This window comes from Orcinus orca, chromosome 6 (genome assembly GCF_937001465.1).
Source record: "Orcinus orca chromosome 6, mOrcOrc1.1, whole genome shotgun sequence".
NCBI classification, from domain to species: Eukaryota; Metazoa; Chordata; class Mammalia; order Artiodactyla; family Delphinidae; genus Orcinus; species Orcinus orca.
Window position 1 is genome coordinate 77,328,253 of NC_064564.1, and position 25,799 is coordinate 77,354,051.

Below are 25,799 nucleotides of genomic sequence, written 5' to 3' on the forward strand. Positions count from 1 at the left end.
GTGGAGGCACTGTCAGAGCGATGTATCAGAAATGAAAATTTGGTAATTTCACATCCTTGCATAGCCCTTTCAATGACTCCCTATTGCCTAAAAGATAAAATCCTGATTTCTTCAAATGGCGCCTGAGGCCCTCCCTGATCTGGCCTCTGCCCACCTCTCCATACGTTCTGTTTTGCACATGATGCTCTATCCATTTGGACCACATGTGGTTTTCTGAACACATGATGCTATTTCATGTCTCCTTGAATAGGACTCCTCTGGGGTCTTTGCCCCTGGTGTCATCTCAGTAAGCATCAGCTAAACAGTGGTCTGAAGGAACCATCTCTTCTCTCACTTTCAGCCCGTGTGCTCTGTCCACACTTACCATGGACTGAGAGTAAGAGGGTGCTGGGGTTTCTACATCCATCTTACAGGAAGCAAGAGGGTTCACCAATGTTGAGAAAGCAAGTGGAGAAAGGGAGAGTTGCAGATTTTGTCGTAGGGCTGCCCTTTGAGCCCTGGGGCAACCTGAGCCCAGGCTTGTTCACTCATAGGACCCAGTAGATTCTGACTTTTATTGCTTGAGAGAGATCGAGCTGGGTTTTTGAAAGCAGTTACTTCAGAAAAGGTCCTCTTTCACACTGTACACTCTCCTAGAACACGTTTCTCCAGGCTTTCAGACCAGAAAGTCCTCACCTCTTAACACTCAACTCAGGCATCATCTCCCCTATGATAAGGTCCTTCCTGACCGTCACTGTTTTCCTTCTCGCTTATATACATGATCACTGTGATCTCTGCCTTCCATATTACCCTGTACAGAGTTTATCGCCACCATCTAAAATAAACTATTGAACTCATATACCTGTATGTGTAGTTTCATATATTTAAAAAAATAGACTTTATTTTTTAGAGTAGTTTTAGGTTTACAGCAAAACTGAGTGGAAAGGACAGAGTTTCCCTTTATCCCCCGCCCCCGCCCCCTGCCCCCATCCTTCCCCACTATCAACTTCCCGAACCAGAGTGGTTCATTTGTTATAACAAATGAACCTGCATTGACATATCACCATCACCCCAAATCCATAGTTTGTATTTGGGTTCCCTCTCAGTGTTGTATATTCTTTGGGTTTTGACTAGTGTATAATGACATGTATCCACCATTTCAGTATCATGCACAATGGTTTCACTGCTCTAAAAGTCCTCTGTGCTCTGCCTATTCATTCCTCCCCTCCATCCCTAGCAACCACTAGTCTTTTTACTGTCTCCATAGTTTTGCCTTTTCCAGAACATCCTATAGTTAGAATCGTACAGGATATAGCCTTTTCAGATTGGTTTCTTTCATTTAGTCATATGCATTTAAGTTTCCTCCATGTCTTTTTATAGCTTGATAAACTTTTCTTTTTAGCATTGAATCATATTCCACTGTCTGGTGTACCACAGTTGATTTATCCATTCGCCTACTGAAGGATGTCTTGGTTGCTTCCAAGTTTTGGTTAATTCTGAATAAAACTGCTATAAACATCAGTGTTCAGGTTTTCTGTGGACATAAGTTTTCAGTTCCTTTGGGTAAACACCAAGGAGCGTGATCGCTGGATTGTATGGTAAGACTATGTTTAGTTTTGCAAGAAACCTCCAAACTGTTTTCTGAAGTGGCTGTACCATTTTTGCACTCCCACCAGCAATGACTGAGAGTTCCTGTTGCTCCACATCCTCACCAGCATTTGGTGTTATCAGTGGTCTGGATTTTGGCCGTTCTTAAAGGTATGTAATAATTTTTCATTGTTTTAAATTTGCAATTCCGTAATGATATATGATGCAGAGCACCTTTTCACATGCTCATTTGCCATCTGTATATCTTCTTTGGTGAGGTGTCTGTTCAGGTCTTTTGCACATTTAAAAAATTGGATTGTTGATTTCCTTATTGTTGACTTTTAAGAGTTCTTGTTATATTTGGGATGACAATCCTTTATCAGTTGTGTCTATTGCAAATATTTTCTCTCGGTCTGTGACTGCATTTTTTAACATAAAAATGCATGTTAAAATGTTAAATTAATAGCTGATATTGCTTCTCGGGGGCAGGGACAGTGTACCTTCATTTTTGTATTTCCAGGCCTAGCGCAGAGTGTGACATACAGTTGGTTCTCACTAAATATGTGGTAAATGAACAAAGACAGTTAATTTGCTTAATTTTTTTTTTTTTGGCCGTACCATGCAGCTTGTGAGATCTTAGTTCCCCAACCAGGGATTGAAAGCGTGCTCCCTGCATTGGGAGTGTGGGGTCTTAACCACTGGACCACCGGGGAAGTCTCTAATTTGCTTAATCTTGAATAACCTCTCTTAAGGGAAAAAAATCTTCTTTTAGATATATTTTTTCCTCTCAAATAGAAACCATAACAGTAGAAGGGGAAAAAAATAGATTTACTCACAACATCTAACCTTTGGTTTAATTTGGCTTGTCTTTATATTCACTGTGAAATGAAACCTTACTGAAAATGAAATGCTGCACCTGAATTCAAGTATTCTGTCATTTTGTCCCTGCCCACAAATATTTGTTCAGGAAATACGATTTTTAGGAATCTGGTGTTCTTTGCTCACTGGCTGAGCACGTGACTGAGGTAACTGGAGAGCAGGTCCAACCAATCCTGCGTGTGCTGTCACAGAGTTCGGGTCTTGGGCAGGTCAAGGTTCCCTTCGTTCCCCAGAGAAAAAGAAGGGAGGCGGAGGGCGCAGTGCATGTTCATGGGCCCTGGGATGCATTTTTTCCCAAGCCCTTTATAGAAATTCACAAAGGGGGTCAGGGTACACCTGTTTCCTATGAAGCTGGACTGTACTTTGTATGAGATGCAAAGAAGGAAATAGGGATGGGTAATGCAAATAGGAAAAATAGGTGTCTAAAAACTTGGGGAGAAAAAAATACATGCTTTCTTGGCTTCGGATGAGTAACAACAAACCAGTGGGACAGGAGAGAGAAAAGCCTTCCCCAGGGATCTTTCCACACACCTCCTGCATGGTAGGCCGACTGTGTGTGTGTGTGGGGTGACATGATTCGGTACTGCTGTGTCATTTCAACTGTGGAATATGGCAGGAGTGCAGCGTCTGAGGGTGAGAAATTGCCTACTGTGATTGTTATATCCATCCATGTAAGCAGGTTTGCCTCAACCTGGGCATGATTGACATTTTGGGCCAGAGAATTCTTTGTTATGGGGGTGGAGTCTGTTCTGTGTATTGTAGGATGTTTAGCAGCGTCCCTGGCCCCTATGCACTAGATGCCAGTAGCAGTCCCCCTCCCTGGTTGTGACAACCAAAGATGGCTCTAGGTATTGCCAAATGTCCCCCGGGAGGCAAAATCGCTGTTGCTTGAGAACCACCGATTTATAGGAAGAATTCAGTTCCCATCACATTGCCTGGGAAGAGTGTCTTGTATGTGAAAAATCACTGACTAAGGTATTAGATTCACTCTGGTGGACCAAATATTCATGGTTTCTGCCCATGTGACGCTTAAATCTGATGGATGAGAAGATGGGTGGATGGATGTAGGGTGTCTCAATAGGTAGATGTGATTTCTCTTAGTAATCATCCAGTGTTTAAAAAAAGAGTCATCCAAGCTACTACCTTTCTAGCCAATCATGGGAGGTAAAAGCAACCCTTGTGTGAAGGTGTAGTTGACAACCAGAGCCTAATGACCTGGGAAAAAAAACTTATCTTTTTAAAAAAATTGAGGTAGAGTCTATCATATAAGCTTCAGGTATACAGCTTAGTGATTCACGTTATTTAAAGATTATACTCTATTTATAGTAATTATAAAATATTGGCTACATTTCCTGTGTTGTACAATATATCCTCGTAGCTGATTTATTTTATACAGGGCTTAGCATTTCTTGACTCTGGATAACGTGACCACAAATTTCTTTGGCTTTCACGCTCACAATAATGCTACCCACTCTGCTTTTAAAAAAAAAATCTGTCATCGTCTCATGAATCCCCCAATTTAGCTGCTTTCCCATCTTTTCCATAGCTTCATCACGCACTACAGGTGTTACTTTAGCACTTTCCCGAGTGGCCTCGCCCAGAGATCAGCAGATTTTCTCTTCCTTTCCTGGATGTTGATTCATTAACACTGGACTCGCGGCCAACAGCACTGTTAACTTGTGCCTGAACCAAGCTTCTCTAACTTGTTTTCTCTGGAAGGCACATCCCGGCCTTCTGGCACCTCAGGGACATTAGATAGCACTTCAGCACTGCTGGGGGGATGGCCTGGGCTGGGGGGGTGGAGAAGTGGTGGCGAAGAAAAACGCACAAAAATGCAAAAAGCATGGCACTATTAGAGCGCAAAAAGGACACTTGTTTACAGTGTTAAAGCTGAAAGGAGAAAACAGAGCCTCGCCTTTTTTCCACCTCAGCTAGGAATGTGCATGTTGGATGACTGAGATTTTTCGCCTCTCTCTACATGTTGATGAGTGATCGTAAAAGTGCCACAAGTAATGCTTTTGGGATCACGAATACATTTTAGTGAGTATGTGAATTTGCAAATACAGAATCCACGAATAATGAGGATTGATGGTATCTGTATTTTTAACAAGTTCCCTATGGTATTGTGATACACAGCCAAGTTGAGGAAACTCTGAATTACATAATTTGTGAATGTGAGGTAGTGCTTCTATTTGTGACAGTGCAAAAATTATAAAATTTTCTAAAGACATTTAGGTTTACTGTCCTGCCCCAATTAAAAAAAAAAAGTTTAAAGCTATGCCTACGCCTTGTGCTGCAACTGTGGCTGTTACCATTGGTTGAGCTTCTGTCGACGAAATAATTTTTATTCTTTCGACCTTAGGTAAACAGAGAGATTAAAAAGAATCTTCTTTGTGATGGAAGTGTACAAAAATTAGGTTACCACTGCAGAATTAAGATAGGAAAGGAAGCACAACTGGAATAATCTTTCACTTTAGGAAAATCAACTGATACTAAAGGAGCAAAGATCAGTGTATGGTCAATATTTCTCTTTATAGTTGATGATCAGGAGAAATGAGATACTATCGTCATTTTTTTTCTCCCTAAATTGAAAACAGAGGATCAAAAGATTCCTTGAATATGACATCTCCCTTTACTTCCTTTCAGCACTACCATGATCACAGTTACTTTCGATGCCAATTATCGTGTATTATTTGTCTCTCCTGCAGAATGTAAACACATTAGGGATTGTGTTTTTCTAATTCACCACCCTGTCCCTGATACCTGGTACAGGGCCAGGTGCATAGTAAATGTTCAAAAAAAATGTGGTTGAACACATGTTTCTGAACGAGAAGGGAAAGGGGAAAGTGAATAAATACTTGTTGAACACTTACTATATGCTAAGCAAGTTACTATTCCATTTATTCCTCACAAACCTATATGATAGATATTTTGACTCCTGTTCGATAGGTGAGAAAAAGCAAGGCTCAGAGACGCTTTGTAGGAAACCTGTGGCACTCCGCCAGACATTACTAGTTGCCAGCTTACCTTCCATCTCCCCTTCTTCCTTGCTGGTAGAGCCTCAATTGTGCTGAGTATGTAGCACATCCCCTTACCCCTAACCCTTCCATGCTTTAAAAGGAAGGCATTCTTAGCCCACATTCCAAGTGTAAGTCCTGATGAATTTAAGACAATCGGGGTAAACTTGTTCCCTTTGTAAGTGATTAATTTGGGGGTTGGCATGTGACTCAGTTCTAACTAATGCTGGGGGTTGGATATCCTGAAAAAGATTTAGAATTCCTAAGGGCACATTGAAAAAGGCAGAATCTCTGGATTTGGTGTTTCCTGGATATGATGCCTGGAATAAATACCGTCATCTTGTGACCTGAAATAGCAAAGTGGAGAAGCTGAAGAACCAGGGTTTGTGATGACATGAGTAAGCCTCTGAGTTAACTAACCTCAAAGTTACCCCACCCCTGGACTTGTCAGATTAGAAAATAAATTTCTATATTTTTTCAGGCATTTTGAGTCAGGGTGGTATTTCCAGATGAAGACATCCAAACTGACATAATCAGGTACCTGGGAGTGTGGCAAGCCCAGATTTTTTCCTACATCTGGCTCTGTAGTCTATGTGCTTTCCACTCTACTCCACTATCTTTCAGAAAGTGAAATCATTCAAAACAAGGGCCAGAAACTTCTGAGTCCCAAGGGGAACTGAATAATGGGCATTGTTCTAAACCATTCAGCTGTGCACTCTAGCATATTCTTCATACACTTGACAGAATTATTCACTGTACAGATATATGTGACGTAAGTACAACGTGATGCTTAAGTATATTTTAACTTGTATTTTCTTCTGTAATTGTCCCTATCTTTCCATATGAATCCTGAATTCTCTGAGGGCAGCACACATGCCTTGTTTTTCCATAAATCTCTGTCAGTTTCTTTTTTCATTCTAACGGATAGAAACACAAAAGTGAATTAACTCAAACAGTGAAGGATGAAGTTCTAGCTCCAAACCTCAAGAAGGGTGGAGCTGGCCTCATGCATGAATGAACCCAGGGATGGCTTGTGACTTCTACACAAATCAGGGTTCAGCAGCTCACAAGGTTTTCCCTGGAACTTTATGCCTTCACATTTCCTTACTTGGTGGAGAACCAAGTAAGGCCATTTCCACATCACAGTCAAACAGCTCCTGACACGTGAGAAAGGCAAGACTCTTCTTAGCTTCTACAGAAGCATCCTGGAGAAGCCTCCTGATTGGTTGGGCTTATGTCCCATGGCCCTTCCTGGGCCAGTCACTGTGTCTAGGGCCAGTCACATTGGCTCACCCTGGGCTCTGTGTCCACGCCTGTGTTCAGAGGGGCGGATGTCTTAAAGGGAAGGATTCTGGACAGAAAGGAAAAGAGCTACCCCATCCTCCCAGGGCTTCCTTCCAGGCTCCTAGGTTAGCATTGGGTAAATAGTAGTCACTATAAATACCTAGGGAGCTTGTGAACACAAACTTGTCTCTCACTGGTGACAAATGAACACACATATACACACACATACAGAGTGCACCCTTACAAGCTCTTTCCCAGTTTCAGAACTCCATGCAGACACTATGGGAAGAGCTTCTGTACCCACATTTTAGAGTTGGGAACTTTTTACTCCCAGCCCTTGATGGTGATCTTGATGACTGCCAGATAGCACGGATTTTACCCCCCGCGCCCACCCCCCATCCCGGGTCCCCAGAAGGAACGTAGCAGGGAGAAAATTCCACAGTACCAAATGCCGCGTGTCAAACTGCTCGACAGCACACAGCCTCGGTGCCAGTAACATGCCTTTGCCTGCCTGCTTTGGGATTGAGGATTCTCACTTTTGAACCATTTAGCCCCCAACCTTTCCTCACAGCGCATTCAAGCCTGTTCAGTCTCCAGCATGGGAAACAGAGAGGGGGCAGTAATCACTGAGGAACTTGGATGCCCTGGGGACACAGGCTGAACATGATAAAATCCCAGGGAACACTGATCTCCCAGCTCACCTGGCCTCGTGCCAAATGCAAGAGAGCCAGGGAAGGGAGGAAGCCATCCTACTTTCCTTTCCTTGTTCACAGACTAGTAAATAATACGGTGAATAGTGACATTCTGGAAACAAAGTACGTAGTCCAGTTTCCACGTGGATCTATCAGCCCAGGTAATGACGCGAGAATCTCGGCCAGTCATTTCTCAGAACAGCCAGAGACAATTTCGATCTTGAGTTCTTAAAGGACAGTTTTGGTTTCTTTACCTACTTTATGCAAGAATCATGTATAAATTTTATAGTTGGAAAAAATACTTAGTATTAATTTAAAGTAAGGTATGTTAGTATTGGCTTTTCCTTCACTGAAATTTTTCGTAGGAGGGAATAATACCTCTGTTGATATGGAGATCATCTTTGACATAAAAAGTGACTCCAGCATTCTCTCTCAATGAAGAGCAAACCAAAGAATTCAAAAGAGTAAGAATATTTGCACCTCACCTTTTTTCCCCTCTATATTAGCTTCCCCTTTGTATTGTATTGCTGTTGTAACAAATTACTGCAAACTTAGTGGCTTAAAATAACACAAGTGTATTCCCTTATGGTTCTGGAAGCTAGAAGTCTGAAATCTGTTTCACTTAGCTAAGGTCAAGGTGTCCACAGGGCTGTTTCCTTCAGTGTCTTAAAGGAGAATTTGTTTCCTTCCCTTTTCTGCCTGGGCTGTATTCCCTGCATTCATTGGCTCCCGGCCATCTTCAAAACCAGCAGAGTAGCATCGTCAGATCTGCTTCTCTCTGACTGATTTCCCCTGTGTCCCTCCTTAAGGGCCCTTTGAGCACATCAGGCCCACCCAGGGTAATCTGAGACAATCCTCCACGCCAAGGCCTTTAATTTAATCACATCTGCAGTGTCATTTGCCATGAAGATAACATACTCGCAGATTCTGGGGGTTAGGATGAGGATATCTTTGAGGGTTGTTATTCTTGATTCGTCCTAGTACACCCTTTTACTAAATTAACAATATAAATCAAGGAGAATTGATGAATCAAGCGATATTTATTTTAGATTAGTGAAAAATTACTGAAAACATATAACCCGTCAGGTGCTCCTCGTTGAGCTCCACAGTTTTTCTGTTAAAATTTTGTTGCCTGGAAAAAGACCACACTAAAGAGCTAAAAATTTCTTTGAAGTGCAGTGTATAATAAAGTACACCTACCTTCAGTACAGCTGGGTTAATTTTTGCATATGTGTGTGTATTTGTAAAGCCATACCCACATCGGTATACCAAAACAAGCCTAGCACCTCTGAGGTCTCCCTCACGCCCTTGCCAGTCGGTAACCTCCCACTTTAGTAGCCTCTGTTCCAACGGCAGCCACTACAGCTTTGTTTTCACCTGTTCTTCAACATACAAATGTATGAACTCTTCTGTATTTGCTTCCTTTTGCTCAATACAATATCTCTGGAATATATGCATGTGGATGCAGGTAGCAGTAGTTTCTCCTTTTTTTTTTTTTAAATTATTATGAATACCATAGTATTTTTGTATCCATTGAATGAATACCCAACCTTTTATCCATTCTCCCTTTGATGGACATCTGGCTTGTTTCCATTTGGGCGCCATTATGAATAAACCTGCTGTGAACATATTTGTAAACATTAAAAGTTTTAAATAGATGGTTAAAAAAAGAAACCATGTCCTCAGGCACTGTGGAAGACTTTGAAATTTGGTTCATCTGTTAAGATTGGGATCAAATATGCTCCCCTGGACCAAGAAGTCTTCTTCCACCCCAGTGAGTATCAGGGATTTGGGCCTCTCCTCTCCCATGTCCATGTACGGCATCCCTCCATCTCCTCACCTGGAAAAGAAAAGAAAATGACAGTGAACAATTTGGGGGGTTCCCTTTGAGAAAAAACTTTTGCATATACTTCTCTGTAAACATATATATGCTTATGTTTGTTTATACAAAGGAATTATACTCTACAAAGTTTTCTGTACCTTGTACCTTTCACTTATTGATAAATTTGTATGTATTTGGATATCAGTATAAAGCATTGTTGTTTTTAAGGGCTATATAACATGGATGAATTATAGTTTATTTAAGGAGACTTTCCAGTTAAAGGACATTTAGGTTGTTTCCAGTCTTTTTCTGTAATAGATAATTTTTCAGTGAATATCTTTGTATATTTTGGGAAACAGTTTAAAACATATCCATAGGATTCCTAGCAATAATATTATAGGTTTAATAATATTTACTTTTTAAATGTTGATAGAATTGCCAAATTATTTTCCAAAGATTTGTACTGTTTTGACCTCTTAACAAAAGAATATGAAAGTACCTATTTCTCGTATTCTAGCCAACCCTGAGCATCATCAAACTTTAAAATATTTGCTGTCTGCTAGAGGAAAACATAATGATGCCTTAATTTGCATTTTTGGAGGATAATAGTTAAAATTCTTTTTCTTCCAGTTTTATTGAGATATAATTGATAAACAGCACCGTACAAGTGTAAGGTGTACAGCATAGTGATTTTGAATTACATACCTCATGGAGCAATTACCATAATAAGTTTAGTGAACATCCATCGTCTTATATAGGTACAAAATAAAAGAAAAGTATGATACACACACACTCATACACATACAATGGAATATTACTCAGCCATAAAAAAGAAAGAAATCTTACCATTTGCAACAGATGGATGAACCTAGAGGGTATTATGCTAAGTGAAGTAAGTCAGAGAAAAACAAATACTAAATGGTTTCATTTATATGTGAAATCTAAGAAACAAAACAAAGATGACAAAACAGAATCATAGATACAGAGAACAAACAGGAGGTTGCCAGAGGGGAGGAGGTGGGGGAATGAGCCACATAAGTGAGAGACATTAAGAGGTACACACTTCCAGTTACGAAATAAATGAGTCATGGGGATGAAATATACAGCATGGGGAATATAGTCAATAATAGTATAATACCTTTGTATGGTGACAGATGGTAACTAAACTTATCATGGTGAGCATTTTGTAATATATGGAAATATCAAATCACTATGCTGTACGTCAGAAGCTAACCTCGTGTTGATTTCTTTTTTTTTTTTTTTTTAATATTTATTTGGCTGCACTGGGTCTTAGTTGCAGCTTGCGAGATCTTTGATCTTCGTTGCAGCATGCGTGATCTTTAGTTGGGCATGTAGGATATTAGTTGTGGCGTGTGGAATCTAGTTCCCTGACCAGGTATCAAACCCGGGTCCCCTGCATTGGGAGCACGGAGTCTTACCCACTGCACCACCAGGGAAGTCCCTGATTTGTATTTCTTTATGAGTGTGACTTAGGTTTCTTTTACTTTATATTACTTCTGTAAACTCTACTGTTATAAATTCTGACCCTTTAAAAATTAGGTTGCTTCATACTCAGTTTTTTTATTTATGAGATCTAGCTTTGAGATGTACTTAAATTTCTATTCATTAAATTTGGTATAGAATGGAAACTTGTTCAAAACCTGAAAGTCTCAAAACAATGCACTTTGAGCCACTTTTCCTTTTTTTTAAAAAAAAAGTTTAATGTAATAGAAATCTCTTGGTCACATGAAGGTCATCTAAATTTTTTGACACTCATTTTTCTATAATCACTGTCAAAATCACTTTTCATCTTTTCTTTCTTCTCTTTTTTGGCTTTTAAAATTTTTCATTCATCAATTCATTGATGCCACATTTAACATTAAGTAATACATAAAGCATTTCCTCTCATGTACCAATGTTCTACTTGTCATGGGACTATCAGAAATGGAATGAAGTTAGCCAAAGTGTTCTTTGGGCAGGTGTCTCTATCTGCAATTCCATTAATCCTGCAACCCCCATAAACTTCACCTTCCATTGTGAGCTCTAAATAACCCTAAACCAGGAGGATTTTAATCATTCTTCCTCTCTCATTTCCTGGTAGTGAGAATTCTTTCCAGTGTTTTACCTTTCTTGGATTTCAGAGCAAGGAAACTGGTCTTTCATAAAAACAAGTGCAGGTTTAGCTGTAAGGATGTTTCTCCCAGCATCATTTGGGTTTGAAAGAATCCAAATATTCAAATAAAGGGGAACAGCTAAATAAATTCATTCATCTGTATCATGAAATGTTCAGCAGTCATTCACATGATGGTGTAGACCACGGTCTTCAAACTGTGCTCCCCAGATCAGTTGCGTCAGCATCAACTTGTTAGAAGTGCAAATTCTTGCCCCTCCCACCAACTACTAAAGTGGAGACTGGGCAACTGAGTGGGTGAAGACCAAGCACCTTGTGCTGTGTGGAGCTCTTCACATGCACGATCCAGTGTGAGAACCACTGTAGTAGACAGAAATTTACCGACATGAAAAGAGGGCCGCCATAGAATGAGTTAAATAAAAGCAGATTACAAAAAGAGTATATACAGCATGATCCTACTTTTGAAATATTCATACGTATATATGAAATGTATAGAAACAGATATGAACATTAAAATGTTGACAGTGGTAATCACTGGGTGGGGAGGTTACAAGTGATTTCATTTTTTAAAACATTTTATTTGTACTTTCAAGTATTTTTATGGTGAATACAAATTACTTATGTAATATTAAGATAGAACAAAATAAATATTCTCCATTTGGAAAGGTTTGGCAGACGAGAGGGACCCATCTGTGCCCCTGAGTTTCACTTTCCACTTGGGGAGTGTCTTTATTTCTGCGGCCATCAGCAGACTGGTATGTGGAGAGCAGCATTTTCTTCTAGATCTCTCAAGCAGACAGAAACAAAATTGCTTTGACTTCCTTAATATGGCTGGAATTTTAAAAAACATCTTGCCCAACATACTAAAAGATAACTGAAGATGAATAAGCCAGGAAATATGAGAAACATAAATTTCAGATCCTAGCACAGCTACCTGCTCCTTTTTCCATTTCATATTTGGCACGAGATGTTTCTATATTGTGGCTGTCAGAGCAGGATATCTCCGTAAACACTTCCTCATCCAGAGTTCTTCTGAAGCTACAGTCCCAGCTTCACATCTGAAGGCTGCGTTTCCTCCTAAGTGATTGGCAGGACTCACGTTAGGCATGATTGATGAGCCCATGCTTCATGCACGACCCTGACTTTTATTTTGGGCGTTTGACCTTGCATGGACTCTATATGCATGAATATGCAATCGCTTTGTAACAGATATAACCTCCTAGTCACATCCTTCCACAAAAGTCAGGAGTACAAAAATATAACTTTAATTTGAAATAAGTCAGTTTTACGTACAAGATCGTGGCTCCCATTTCTATCTGAAAGAAACATTTAAATTTGTTATTTCTGTGAATAAATTTCTTCATTCTTGAGGAAGAGCCCAAGCTCTTGACTTTTTGGATCCTTCAGAGTTAAAAAACAGCTATCCCATTAGGGGGATGCCTTTTTCCAGGGTTTTCCTTCCTCATCTCCTTCCCTCTCAATTGGTTCTAAATTCCTGGATTCTTACGCCATTGCCAGTAATTGAGAGTGAGGAAGGAATCACCTTGCTTCTGGGTCTTTCTCTCTCTTGGGCCTCTGTTGGCCTTTGGCTCCCAGTGTTTCCTTGGCATTCGTGCGATACCCAGGGTGTTGTAAGTCATGGCAGATCTGCATGTGTGGATTAGAGCGTTGGGACCCACGCAGATGCCACTGCCTTACGGTGACTATAACTTATTTAAGAATACTTAGCCTAAATTTTGTGATATTTTGTATCTGCTTATTAGGTTAAGCCAAAACCTATGCAGTAATCCAGAAAGTGTAGTCAAAGAGTGATTAGCTAGGATTACATCAGAGAAGGTGGCTTTGTCAAAGCAAAAGAGCGATTAGCTAGGATTCAATCAGAGAAGGTGGCTTTGTCAACGCGATAGTTGGTTAATCAGCACAGTGAATGTCAGAAAGGGGATTTTATTGGAGAAACTAGTAACTTAGTTTATTAGTAAACTTAATTACTTAGCATTGATGATTCATAGAGATGAGGTCTCATTGGTGATGCTAAAGGTATTCAAAATATGAGGACTGGCTAAAAATACCTTAAAGAGACTCCTTCCTCTTGTGTGAACAGTGGGTGAGCCTTCAGGGAAACCTACAATCTGGCTTGATCCCTGAGTGGTCCTTTGTCCAGCTATTGGTGTAGGAGGATTTCTGAATGATGCCAATGAGGAAGCATAGACTCCTGCTTCTGAAGAGTCTGCCACCTGTGAACATTTCCCACAGTGTGGTTGGATCACCTGAAGGGTTGAGAAGAGCTAAAATCTCATCGAGCTAGCAGGAGAGTGCCAACTCTTCAATGACCACTGATGAGTATGTGTGTAACAAACATCTGTATGGGTGGCAGAATTTGGCCTGCGGCTGCTTTCCCTGTACCCTGATAGGTGATGAGCGTGTAGGTAAATCTCACTTCCTCAGACTTCTTTAATGGCTAGTATTTTCCAGCAGAAACAACCTAAAAGGTTTATGGACTCATGATTCTCCCCATCCTGGGTGGACGCAGCACAGCTGTAACGCAGGATTAGGGTGGAAGGCACTACAGTGCTGTTGGACACCAGGAGGGGTTGGGATTTTGGGAACAGCACCTAGACAGAAAAGCTGAAGTAGATGCTGTTAAAGGAACATTGGTGGGGCATCTCCTGGGTGGCTTCCTGTCAGTGGAAGTTAATAAAGGGGTAGCACAAGCACTATTTATAGTAACCAGGACATGGAAGCAACCTAAATGTCCATGGACAGAGGAATGGATAAAGATGTGGTGCATATATACAGTGGAATATTACTCAGCCATAAAAAGGAACAAAATAGTGCCATTTGCAGAGATGTAGATGGAGATTGTCATACTGAGTGAAGTAACTCAGACAGAGAAAGACTAATACCATATGATATCACTTATATGTGGAAACAAACTTATGTAGAAAACAAACTTATGGTTATGAGGGATAAATTGGGAGATTGGGATTGACATATACACACTACTATATATCCTATGTATAAAATAGGTAGCTAATAAGGACCTACTGTATAGCACAGGCAACTCTACTCAGTACATGTAATGGCCTATGTGGGAAAAGAATCTAAAAGAGAATGGATATATGTATATGCATAACTGATTCACTTTGCCGTACACCTGAAACTATACTCCAATAAAAATTTAAAAATAAAGGGGCAGCACAAAGGGCTCTAGCCTTGTTCCTGAGCAAGTGGAAGGGGTCTCCAGAAATAGCTGGGGAAACTTTGGTAAGTGTGCTGCGATCCCATGACTCTGTGGATGGGGCCCACCCAGCCGGCGAAATGTGAGCACGATCATGTTAATGCAATGCAAGACATTAGGGTTATGTTTTCTTAGGCCTTTGAGCCAACACATTAGTAACCGCCAGTGCTGCATTAAGACTTTCATGGCCCCTCAGCACTTATGCCTTCGTGGGTTCCTTCCTCCATAAAAAAAATATTAACAATCGCATTTTACAACTGCGTGAGTATAAAGATGAATATAATCCAGACCGGGTTCATTATAATATGGTCACTTTTTTTTCTTTTGATTTTGAAAGAAATAAAAATTAAATATTTTTGTGGGTCTCTAAATCATCGTGTGCCCCAGGCGCTTTGCCGGCTGTGACTAATGGATACGTTGTCCCTGGTAACCGCTTTCCTCTGTTTTTTTTTTTTTCCCAGCAACTTTCTCCTCTTCTCTCACTTACGGCCCCTTCTGACTACTTCATTGATCTCTATCCAAATCGGCCTTTTCACTGACACTGGAAAGCTGCCTGTAAGCTGGCTATGTTTAATCATTTGCCAGCTATTTCAGTTTAAAAAGACACACACACTCATTAAGTTATCAACTTGTTGTTTTCTAAAATGGATTTGCTATTTTGGAAAAAATATACCAACTATTCACTCCAAATGTTTTTTCTTAAAAGCAGAGAGCTGTAGTTTTCTATGGGGTACCTGTGCATTAGCCCTAAAAACTTTTAGTTTTTTTTTTTTTTCCCCTAAATTCCAAACCCAGGTTGTTTGCGTAGGTTCAGGAACCAGGGAGTGCAGTTCTTTGGGCTCTGACATCCAGGAAACACCGGAGTCAACCAAGTCAACATACTTAACCTTCCCGCCAACCTGCCCTTGAGCCACCCCTTGTTCTAGTTACTCCTTGACGGGAAGGTGCTGTCAAAAAGTTGACTCTCGGGCTTCCCTGGTGACGCAGTGGTTGAGAGTCCGCCTGCCGATGCAGGGGACACGGGTTCGTGCCCCGGTCCGGGAAGATCCCACATGCCGCCGAGCGGCTGGGCCCGTGAGCCATGGCCGCTGAGCCTGTGTGTGCAGAGCCTGTGCTCCGCAATGGGAGAGGCCACAACAGTGAGAGGCCCAAGTACCACAAAAAAAAAAAAGTTGACTCTCAGATGAAAAACGAAAAAAAATAAAAACCCATGATGCTCTCAGAAAAGAACTATTTCCTTAGATTTCTGTATTTGTTCTCTCTGCATTTCTTATGTTATACTGGCAAAGGTTAAATGGATAAGATTGATTTCTTTAGGAGAGGGGTAACATTAGCCCACCCACAGTTCTGAGGCAGGTTGAATGTAGAAAACCAAAAGTAGAAGAATGTTTTTTTTTTAAAAAAATTATTTTATTTCATTTATTTTTGGCTGCGTTGGGTCTTCGTTGCTGTGCGCGGGCTTTTTCTAGTTGTGGCAAGCGGGGGCTACTCTTCGTTGCGGTGCGTGGGCTTCTCATTGCAGTGGCTTCTCTTGTTGTGGAGCATGGGCTGTAGGCGCACGGGCTTCAGTAGTTGTGGCACGTGGGCTCAGTAGTTGTGGCTCGTGGGCTCTAGAGCGCAGGCTCAGTAGTTGTGGCGCATGGGCTTAGTTGCTCCGCGGCATGTAGGATCTTCCCGGACCGGGGCTTGAACCCGTGTCCCCTGCATTGGCAGGTGGATTCTTAACCACTGCAGCACCAGGGAAGTTCCAAAGAATGTTCTTTTAATCCGCTGGAAATATCAAGGATGAACCAGAAAAAAACCAATTACTGACATAAGATAGAGAGTGATATGTAGAAAGTTTGATTTGAGTATGTATGAGTCTTCCAAGAACTTTGAAACTCATCATCATCCCTTTTGTAGGGTTAAAGTGGTCATTAAGAACAGAATGGCAGTAGTTTGACTCTCACTTGCCCCTCTAGTTTCATGTCTTACACGTTATTCCCTGTACCTTATGCTCCATCTGCCTCAAAGTTTTCATTATTCCCTGAGTATAAGAATATGCCCTCTTTCAGCTCAGCAGCACGTGTCCCTGCTTCTGCCTCGCGTGTCCCCCCTCCCCTGACACTTGCTCCCGCATCTGAGTACCTCCTCTCATCCTTCCAGACAGCTCGCATGCGTCTCCAGCCCCTGGGCTCCCAAGGCAATCTCGGTTCACTCTTCTGTTGTGCCGCCTACCAAGGAAGATAGCAGTTCATCTGTTTAGAAGTCTGTCTTTTTTTTCCCCACCGCACCAAACTAAAATTGCCTTGAGGGCCCTGACCCTATTTTATATGTCTTTTGTATGTCTAACACATGGCATAATAGTCAACATGTAGTAAGCATTCAGTAAAGGGGCCAAAGGAATGATTTAACTAACAGAAACTGAATGAAGTCACTTCAGCCTTATCTTATTGTTCAAAGCTTCAAGGGACGTAAATCAAATATAGTGAAATAATGCATAGGAGAGCGTTGGGCTGTAGGGGTTTAATCTCAGACTCTGGAGTTAGAGAAACAAGGTTTGAATGCCAGCTGTGTCACTTAGTAGCCACGTATCTTTGAGTAGGTAACTGTCTCCGCTTTTTGGTATCCTTATCTTTAAAATGGGGGTCATACTGGAACTTATCTCATGGGGTTTTTATGAAGATGAAATAAGATAGAGCATATCGAGTGATGTGCATGGTGCCAGGCCCACAGCAAGTGCTTGGTAAGTTTTCATAATGGGGGTGATGGAGAAGAAGGTGACTATGGTTACTAATATCGTGAATCTCACGAGGCGCATAATCTGACTCAGGAATTCACGCAGAAGGAAGCACAGAGAGATAAGGAGAGGAAACATACACATAGCTGGAGGTCTTGGAGATAAGAAAAGGACAAAATGGAAACAAATATTTGAAGATGTAAAACACGAATGAATACTTGCTTGAAATGAAAAAGTTTAGTCTACCGAATGAGAAAGTACATCTTGTCTTTAGAAAAAACCGAGAGAAGAAAAGTTACTAAATGTCAAGACTAACGAAAGAATCTGATGGGCATCAAAGCAGACAAAACAAGTGTACAGAAGACACTTTCCGCCTGCTGCATGCATCTGCCCAGCGACGCTCAGTGCCAGAAACTAGCGACACAGTGTTTACATGTTCTCAGGAAAGCGTGAATCCAAGCTGCTCTATGTGTGCAACTCTCCCTGTTTACCTGGAACAGAGGGGTTACCTGGGACACAGGACTTTCAGTGCTAAAACCTGATAGTCCCAGATAAATGAGGATGGTTAGTTACTGTGTACACAGCAGTCATGAACTTTTCATGAAAAAAAAGTGATTTGAGGATTTAGAAAAAGAAGATTTGTTGGCAAAATCTAGCCAACGGAGAGAAGAATCAAAATTAAGAGGTCAGAAATATAAAAGGCTTTGTGAAAGAAATGGTAATAAGTATCGACTATATTTATGTGTAAAATTAAAATGAAACTGCTGTGGAAGCTGTAAGCCAGCACCTCCTGTAAGTTTTATAAACCTTAACAAAGTACTATAACCATGCAAATAACAAATATTGAAAAGTAGAGAGAGAGGGGGAGTCAGGCGGTCCTGTACTGTGCTAATTTATCTTTCATAATAGGAAGTTGATTCTTGTTTGAAATTGAAACAAGTAGGCAAAAAAAAGAAAAAAAGAAAAAAAACCCGTGATGACCGCCACCTTCTTAATGGCTTTCCATCATGTTTTTACTGAGCCTCAAAAGGATCTTTTGGGAATGAACATAGCTTATTGTAAGGAAACATTTATTTGCAGTTACACTTTAATTCCTTTTCTCCTTTTAAAGAAATATTAAAATTTGTTGTGAAGCTGAAACTAACATACCATTGTAAAGCAATTATACTCTAATAAAAAAAAAAAAAAAAGAAGTATCCTCAAATAACATCTCTGTTTTCACAATCAGGGAGCTTTATTTTATAAAGTCAATAAGATGTAATTACATCAGAGGTAAAAAAAAAAAAAATAAAATAAAATTTAAACTTTTATCTTAAAAATAGCATTTATAGTACAGGCATACCTCATTTTATTGCACTTTATTGTGCTTCACAGATATTGCATTTTTTAAAATAAATTGAACGTTTCTGGCAACCTGGCATTGAGCAAGTCTATTGGCACCATTTTTCCAACAGCATTTGCTCACTTTGTGACTCTGTGTCACGTTTTGGTAATTCTCGCAATATTACAAACTTTTTCATTATTATTATATTTGTTATGGTGATCTGTGATCAATAATTTTTGACACTGTTATAACTGCTTTGGGGTGAGTGAACTGTATCTATATCAGGTGGTGAACTTAATAAATGTTGTGTGTGTCTGACTGCTTTATTGACTGGCCTTTCCCCCATCTCTCTCCCTCTCCTCCGGCTTCCTGTTCCCTGAGACACAACAACACTGAAATTAGGCCAATTAGATATTAGGCCACAAATACAGTGGCCTCTAAGTGTTCAAGTCAGAGGAAGAGTTGCACGTCTCTCACTTCAAAGCAAAAGCTAGAAATGATTAAGCTTGATGAGGAAGGCAGGTCAAAAGCTGAGACAGGCTGAAAGTTAGGCCTCTTGTACCAAACATTTAGCCACGTTGTGAAGGCACAGGAAACATTCTTGCAGGAAATTAAAAGTGCTACTCCAGTGAACACACGAATAATAAAGAAGTGAAACATCCTTATTGCTGATATGGAGAAAGTTTTGGTGGTCTGGATAGAAGGTCAAACCAGCCACAACATTCCCTTCAGCCAAAGCCTAATCCAGAGCAAGGCCCTAACTCTCTTCAATTCTATGAGGGTTGAGAGAGGTGAGGAAACTGCAGAAGAAAAGCTTGAACCTAGAAGAGGCTGGTTCATGAGGTTAAAAAAAAGAAGCTACCTCCATGACATAAAAGTGCAAGGTGAAGCAGCACGTGTTGATGCAGAAGCTGCAGCAAGTTGTCCAGAAGATCTAACTAAGATATTAATGTTAGATATCTACACAAAACTACAGATTGTCATTGTAGCTGAAACAGCCTCCTATTGGAAGAAGATGCCATCTAGGACTTTCATAGCTAGAGAGGAGAAGTCAATGCCTGGCTTCAAAGCTTCAAAGGACAGGCTGACTCTCTTGTTAGGGGCTAATGTAATTGGTGACTTGAAGTCAGTGCTCATTTACCATTCTGAAACTCTTAGGGCTCTTAAGAATTATGCTAAATCTGCTCTGCCTGTGTTCTATAAAAGGAACAACAAAGCCTGGGTAACAGCACATTGTTTACAACATGGTTGATTGAATGTTTTAAACCCACTGTGGAGACCTACTGCTCAGAAGAAAAGATTCCTTTCAAAATATTACTGCTCTTTGACAATGCACCTGGTTGCCCAAGAGCTCCGATGGAGATGTATAATAAAACGAGATTAATGTTGTTTTCATGCCTGCTAACTAACACAAAGTTCATTCTGCAGCCCATGGATCAAGGAGTCATTTCGACTTTCAAGTCTTATTATTGAAGAAATATACTTCATGAGGCTATAGCTGCCATAGTAATGAGTCCTCTGATGGATCTGGGCAAAGTCAATTGAAAACCTCTGGAAGGGATTCATCATTCTAGATGCCATTAAGGACATTTGTGATTCATGGGAAGAGGTCCAAATATCAACATTAACAGGAATTTGGAGGAAGTTGATTCTAACCCTCATGGGTGATTTTGAGGGGTTCAAGACCTCAGTGGAGGAAGTAACTGCAGATATGGTGGAAATTGCAAGAGAACTCCACTTAGAAGTGGAGCCTGAAGATGTGACTGAATTGCTGCAATCTCATGATAAAACTTGAATGGATGAGGAGTTGCTTCTAATGGATGAGCAAAGAAATTAGTTTCTTGAGATGAATCTACTCCTGGTGAAGATGCTGTGAAGATTGTTGAAATGACAACAAAGGATTTAGAATATTACGTAAACTTAGTTGATAAAGCAACCTGAAGGTTTGAGAGGAAAGAAGTTCTACCATGGATAAAATGCTGTCAAACATCATTGCCTGCTACAGAGACATTGTTCATGAAAGGAAGAGTCAGTGATGCGGCAAACTTCATTGTTGTCTTATTTTAGGAAATTGCCACCGTGGCCCCAGCCTTCATAACTTACCACCCTAGTCAGTCAGCAGCCATCAACATTGACCTTCCATCAGCCAAAAGATTATGACTCGCTGAAGGCTCAGATGATGGTTAGAATTTTTGAGCAAAACAGTATTTTAAAATTAAGGTATGTACATTGTTTTTTTAGACATAATGTATTACACACTGAATGGACTACAGTATAGTGTAAACATGACTTGCATATGCACTGAGAACCAAAAAATTCATGTGACCCACTTTATTGTAATATTTGCTTTATTGTGGTGGTCTGGAGCCAAACCCACAATATCTCAGAGGCATATCTGTATATGCTTTTTATCTTTTGTCTATATTTCTCTCTTTATTTGCCTAGCTAGCCATATAGAAGTTCTGAGGATAGTGGTCACTAAATATTGAGATTTCTTGTTGCAAGGTGTTTGGATTTGGGATGGAGGTAGATAAAAATTCTTCTTTCTGCTTTTTCAGTATTTTTAAATTTAAAAAACACGGTGATGGTTAATTTTATGTGTCCGCTTGGCTGGGCTACAGTACTCAGATATTTGGTCAACCATTATTCTAGATGCCTCTGTGAAAGTATTTCTTTAGATGAGATTAACATTTAAATCAGTGGACTTTGAGTAAAGCAGATTACCCTCCCTAATGTGGGTGGGCTTCATCCAATCAGTTGAAGGCCTTAATATAAAAAGACTGACCTCCCCAGAAAAAGAGGGAATTATGCCAGCAGACCGACTTTGGACTTGAACATCAACTCTTCCCTGGGTCGCCAGCCTGCTGGCATACCCTGTAAATTTTGGACTTGCCAGGCTCCCCAGTTGTGTGAGCCAGTTACCTTAAAATACCTTTCTCTTTCTCTCCAGCTCTATTTATATAACATCCTATTGGTCTGTTTCTCTAGAGAATCCTAACTAATAAAAGCACCCAATGCACATATATGAGATCTATAAAAATAATAATATCATTATTTCTTTTTATAAAAAAGTTAAAGCTTCCATATGAGAAAATAGGTCCAGAAAAATTTAGGAAAATATCCAAGGGGACTTCCATAGACCCCTTCCACAGCTAGTTACTGGTGGAGTTGAGGCCAAAACCTATGAATGACCGATTCAAGAGCTTACCCTCCTTTCCAATGAATTATGATCGTTATAATTATCTACTAAATTATTATATAGAAACAATAAATGTTTGGAGAATACAGAATATGAGATAGATCTTGATGGCTTTGTAGAATTACCGGAGCGGAGAGAAATAATGAGGCATTTGCAGGCAATGAAAAGTGTTTAACTAAAAGCTTTAGAGGAGAGAATGAACAAAATGCATCTGTGAGTTTAGGTGGTTGTGGGGCAGATATATTATTAAGTGAAAAAAATCAAGGCATGGAGCAGTAGGAATATATCACTCTTTTATTATATAAATATAAAATATGTATATGTATATATGTGTAGTCAGTTATAAAAATGTGTGTGTGTGTATGTGTGTCTGCTTGTGGGCACATATTCACATAGGTATGTAAGGAAAACTCACCCACATTTCCGGGAAGAAAGAACAGCCGACATGCTTCCAAGACCTGAGCCCCTTATCCCTTAGGAGCAAATGAATACATCTGTTACTGAAAAGCAGTACTCCATTAAAATGATTCAAGTGGGTTTCACAAAAACTGTTAACAGCATTTTGTGGGAGGGTAGGGGTAGAGACTCTCTTTTTTTCATTTTGTCCCCTTCCATAGTGTTTACATTGTTTTTTTTTATCATATTAATGAATTACTTTTGTAATAATAATTCTAAAAACTAGTTTAAATTAAAAAGGAAAGGGTACTTAATGCCACTGAACTGTATAGTTAAAAATGGTTAGAAAGGTAAATTTTATGTCATGTATATTTTAACATGAATGAAAGAAAGGAAGGACGAAAAAAAGAAGAGAAAGAAAGAAAGGGAAAGAAAGAAAGAGAAAGAAAGAGGAAAGGAGGGGTCAGGAAGGAGAGGGAAGGACATCTTACACTGATGAATATAGGACTAAAAACAAATGTGTAAAAATTGTTCTCCTTTTCCTGAAATTGTTCAATTTTTGATGTGACATGTGCTAAAAAGAAAAACCATGCTACTTGGGACAGCTCTAAAAAGCCCCTCTAAACAGTGAAAAGAACAGTGTTTGGAGTAGATGGGAAGATGGCGGAAGAGTAAGACGCGGAGATCACCTTCCTCGCCACAGATACATCAGAAATACATCTACGCGTGGAACAACTCCTACGGAGCACCTACTGAACGCTGGCAGAAGACCTCAGACCTCCCAAAAGGCAAGGAACCCCCCACGTACCTGGTTAGGGCAAAGGAAAAAACTGAACAGAGACAAAAGGATAGGGACGGGTCCTGCACCAGCGGGAGAGAGCTGTGAAGGAGGAGGACTGTCCACACACTGGGAGGCCCCTTCGCGGGTGGAGACTTCGGGAGGCGGAGTGGGGGAGCTTGGGATCCGCGGGGGAGAGCACAGCGGCGGGGGTGCGGAGGGCAAAGCGGAGAGATTCCAGCGCAGAGGATCGGGCCGACCGGCACTCACCAGCCGAGAGGCTTGTCTGCTCGCCCGCCGGGGCGGGCGGGACTGGGAGCTGAGGCTCCGGCTTTTGTCGGAGCGCCGGGAGAGGACTGAGGTTGGCGGCGTGAGCACAGCCTGCGGGGCGTTAGTGCACCGCGGCTAGCCGGGAGAGAGTCCGGGAAAAGTCTGGACCTGCCGAAGAGGCAAGAGACTTTTGCGTCCCTCTTTGTTTCCTGGTGCACGAGGAGAGGGGATTAAGGGCGCTGCTTGAGAGAGCTCCAGGGACGGGCGCGAGCCGTGGCTAAAAGTGCGGAGCCCAGAGACAGACATGGGACGCTGGGGCCGCTGCTGCCGCCACCGGGAGGCCTGTGTGCGAACACAGGTCACTGGCCACACGCCCTTCCGGGGAGCCTGTGCAGCCCGCCACTGCCAGGGTCCCGGGATCCAGGGACAACTCCCCCGGGAGAACGCACGGCGTGCCTCAGGCTGCAACGTCACGCCGGCCTCTGCCGCTGCAGGCCCGCCCCACACTCCATGACCCTCCCTACCCCGCGGCCTGAGTGAGCCAGAGCCTCCGAATCAGCGGCTCCTTTAACCCCGTCCTGTCTGAGCAAAGAACAGACGCCCTCCGGCGACCTACACGCACAGGCGGGGCCAAATCCAAAGCTGAGCCCCTGGGAACTGTGAGAACAAAGAAGAGAAAGGGAAATCTCTCCCAGCAGCCTCAGAAGCAGCGGATTAAAGCTCCACAATCAATTTGATATACCCTGCATCTGTGGAATACCTGAATAGACAACGAATCATCCCAAATTAAGGAGCCCTGTGGATGAAAGGCTCTTGGTGCTGCAGCCAGGAGTCAGTGCTGTGCCTCTGAGGTGGGAGAGCCAACTTCAGGACACTGGTCCACAAGAGGCCTCCCAGCTGCACATAATATCAAACAGCAAAAATCTCCGAGAGATCTCCATCTCAACGCCAGCACCCAGCTTCACTCAACGACCAGCAAGCTACAGTGCTGGACATCCTATGCCAAACAACTAGCAAGACAGGAACACAACCCCACCCATTAGCAGAGAGGCTGCCCAAAATCATAATAAGTCTACAGACACCCCAAAACACACAACCAGACGTGGACCTGCCCACCAGAAAGACAAGATCCAGCCTCATCCACCAGAACACAGGCACTAGTACCCTCCACCAGGAAGCCTACACAACCCACTGAACCAACCTTAGCCACTGGGGACAGACACAAAAAACAACAGGAACTACGAACCTTCAGCCTGCAAAAAAGGAGACCCCAAACACAGTAAGATAAGCAAAATGAAAAGACAGAAAAACACACAGCAGATGAAGGAGCAAGATAAAAACCCACCAGACCTAACAAATGAAGAGGAAATAGGCAGTCTACCTGAAAAAGAATTCAGAATAATGATAGTAAGGTTGATCCGAAAACTTGGAGATAGAATGGACAATAGAATGGACAAAATGCAAGAATCAGTTAACAAGGACCTAGAAGAACTAAAGATGAAACAAGCAATGATGAACAACACAATAAATGAAATTAAAAGTACTCTAGATGGGATCAATAGCAGAATAACTGAGGCAGAAGAACGGATAAGTGACCTGGAAGATAAAATAGTGGAAATAACTACTGCAGAGCAAAATAAAGAAAAAAGAATGAAAAGAATTGAGGACAGTCTCAGAGACCTCTGGGACAACATTAAACGCACCAACATTTGAATTATAGGGGTTCCAGAAGAAGAAGAGAAAAAGAAAGGGACTGAGAAAATATTTGAAGAGATTATAGTTGAAAACTTCCCTAATATGGGAAAGGAAATAGTTAATCAAGTCCAGGAAGCACAGAGAGTCCCATACAGGATAAATCCAAGGAGAAATATGCCAAGACACATATTAATCAAACTGTCAAAAATTAAATACAAAGAAAACATATTAAAAGCAGCAAGGGAAAAACAACAAATAACACACAAGGGAATCCCCATAAGGTTAACAGCTGATCTTTCAGCAGAAACTCTGCAAGCCAGAAGGGAGTGGCAGGACATATTGAAAGTGTTGAAGGAGAAAAACCTGCAACCAAGATTACTCTACCCAGCAAGGATCTCATTCAGATTTGATGGAGAAATTAAAACCTTTACAGACAAGCAAAAGCTGAGAGAGTTCAGCACCACCAAACCAGCTCTACAACAACTGCTAAAGGAACTCCTCTAGGCAAGAAACACAAAAGAAGGAAAAGACCTACAATAACGAACCCAAAACAATTAAGAAAATGGGAATAGGAACACACATATCGATAATTACCTTAAATGTAAATGGACTAAATGCTCCCACCAAAAGACACAGATTGGCTGAATGGATACAAAAACAAGACCCATATACTTGCTGTCTACAAGAGACCCATTTCAGACCTAGAGACACATACAGACTGAAAGTAAGGGGATGGAAAAAGGTATTTCATGCAAATGGAAACCAAAAGAAAGCTGGAGTAGCAATTCT

At 41.2% G+C, this 25,799-nt stretch overlaps 1 protein-coding gene across 4 annotated transcripts in view; it reads left to right on the forward strand.

Annotated features, from left to right (window-relative positions):
- Positions 1-25,799, forward strand: part of GCNT1 (glucosaminyl (N-acetyl) transferase 1) — a 202,272-nt gene that overhangs the window by 68,324 nt on the left and 108,149 nt on the right. For all 4 annotated transcript variants that reach the window (XR_007477796.1, XR_007477798.1, XR_007477797.1 and 1 more), the window contains exon 3: positions 1,656-1,737. The gene's annotated coding sequence lies outside the window, so the exon portion shown is untranslated. The remainder of the gene's footprint in view (positions 1-1,655; positions 1,738-25,799) is intronic.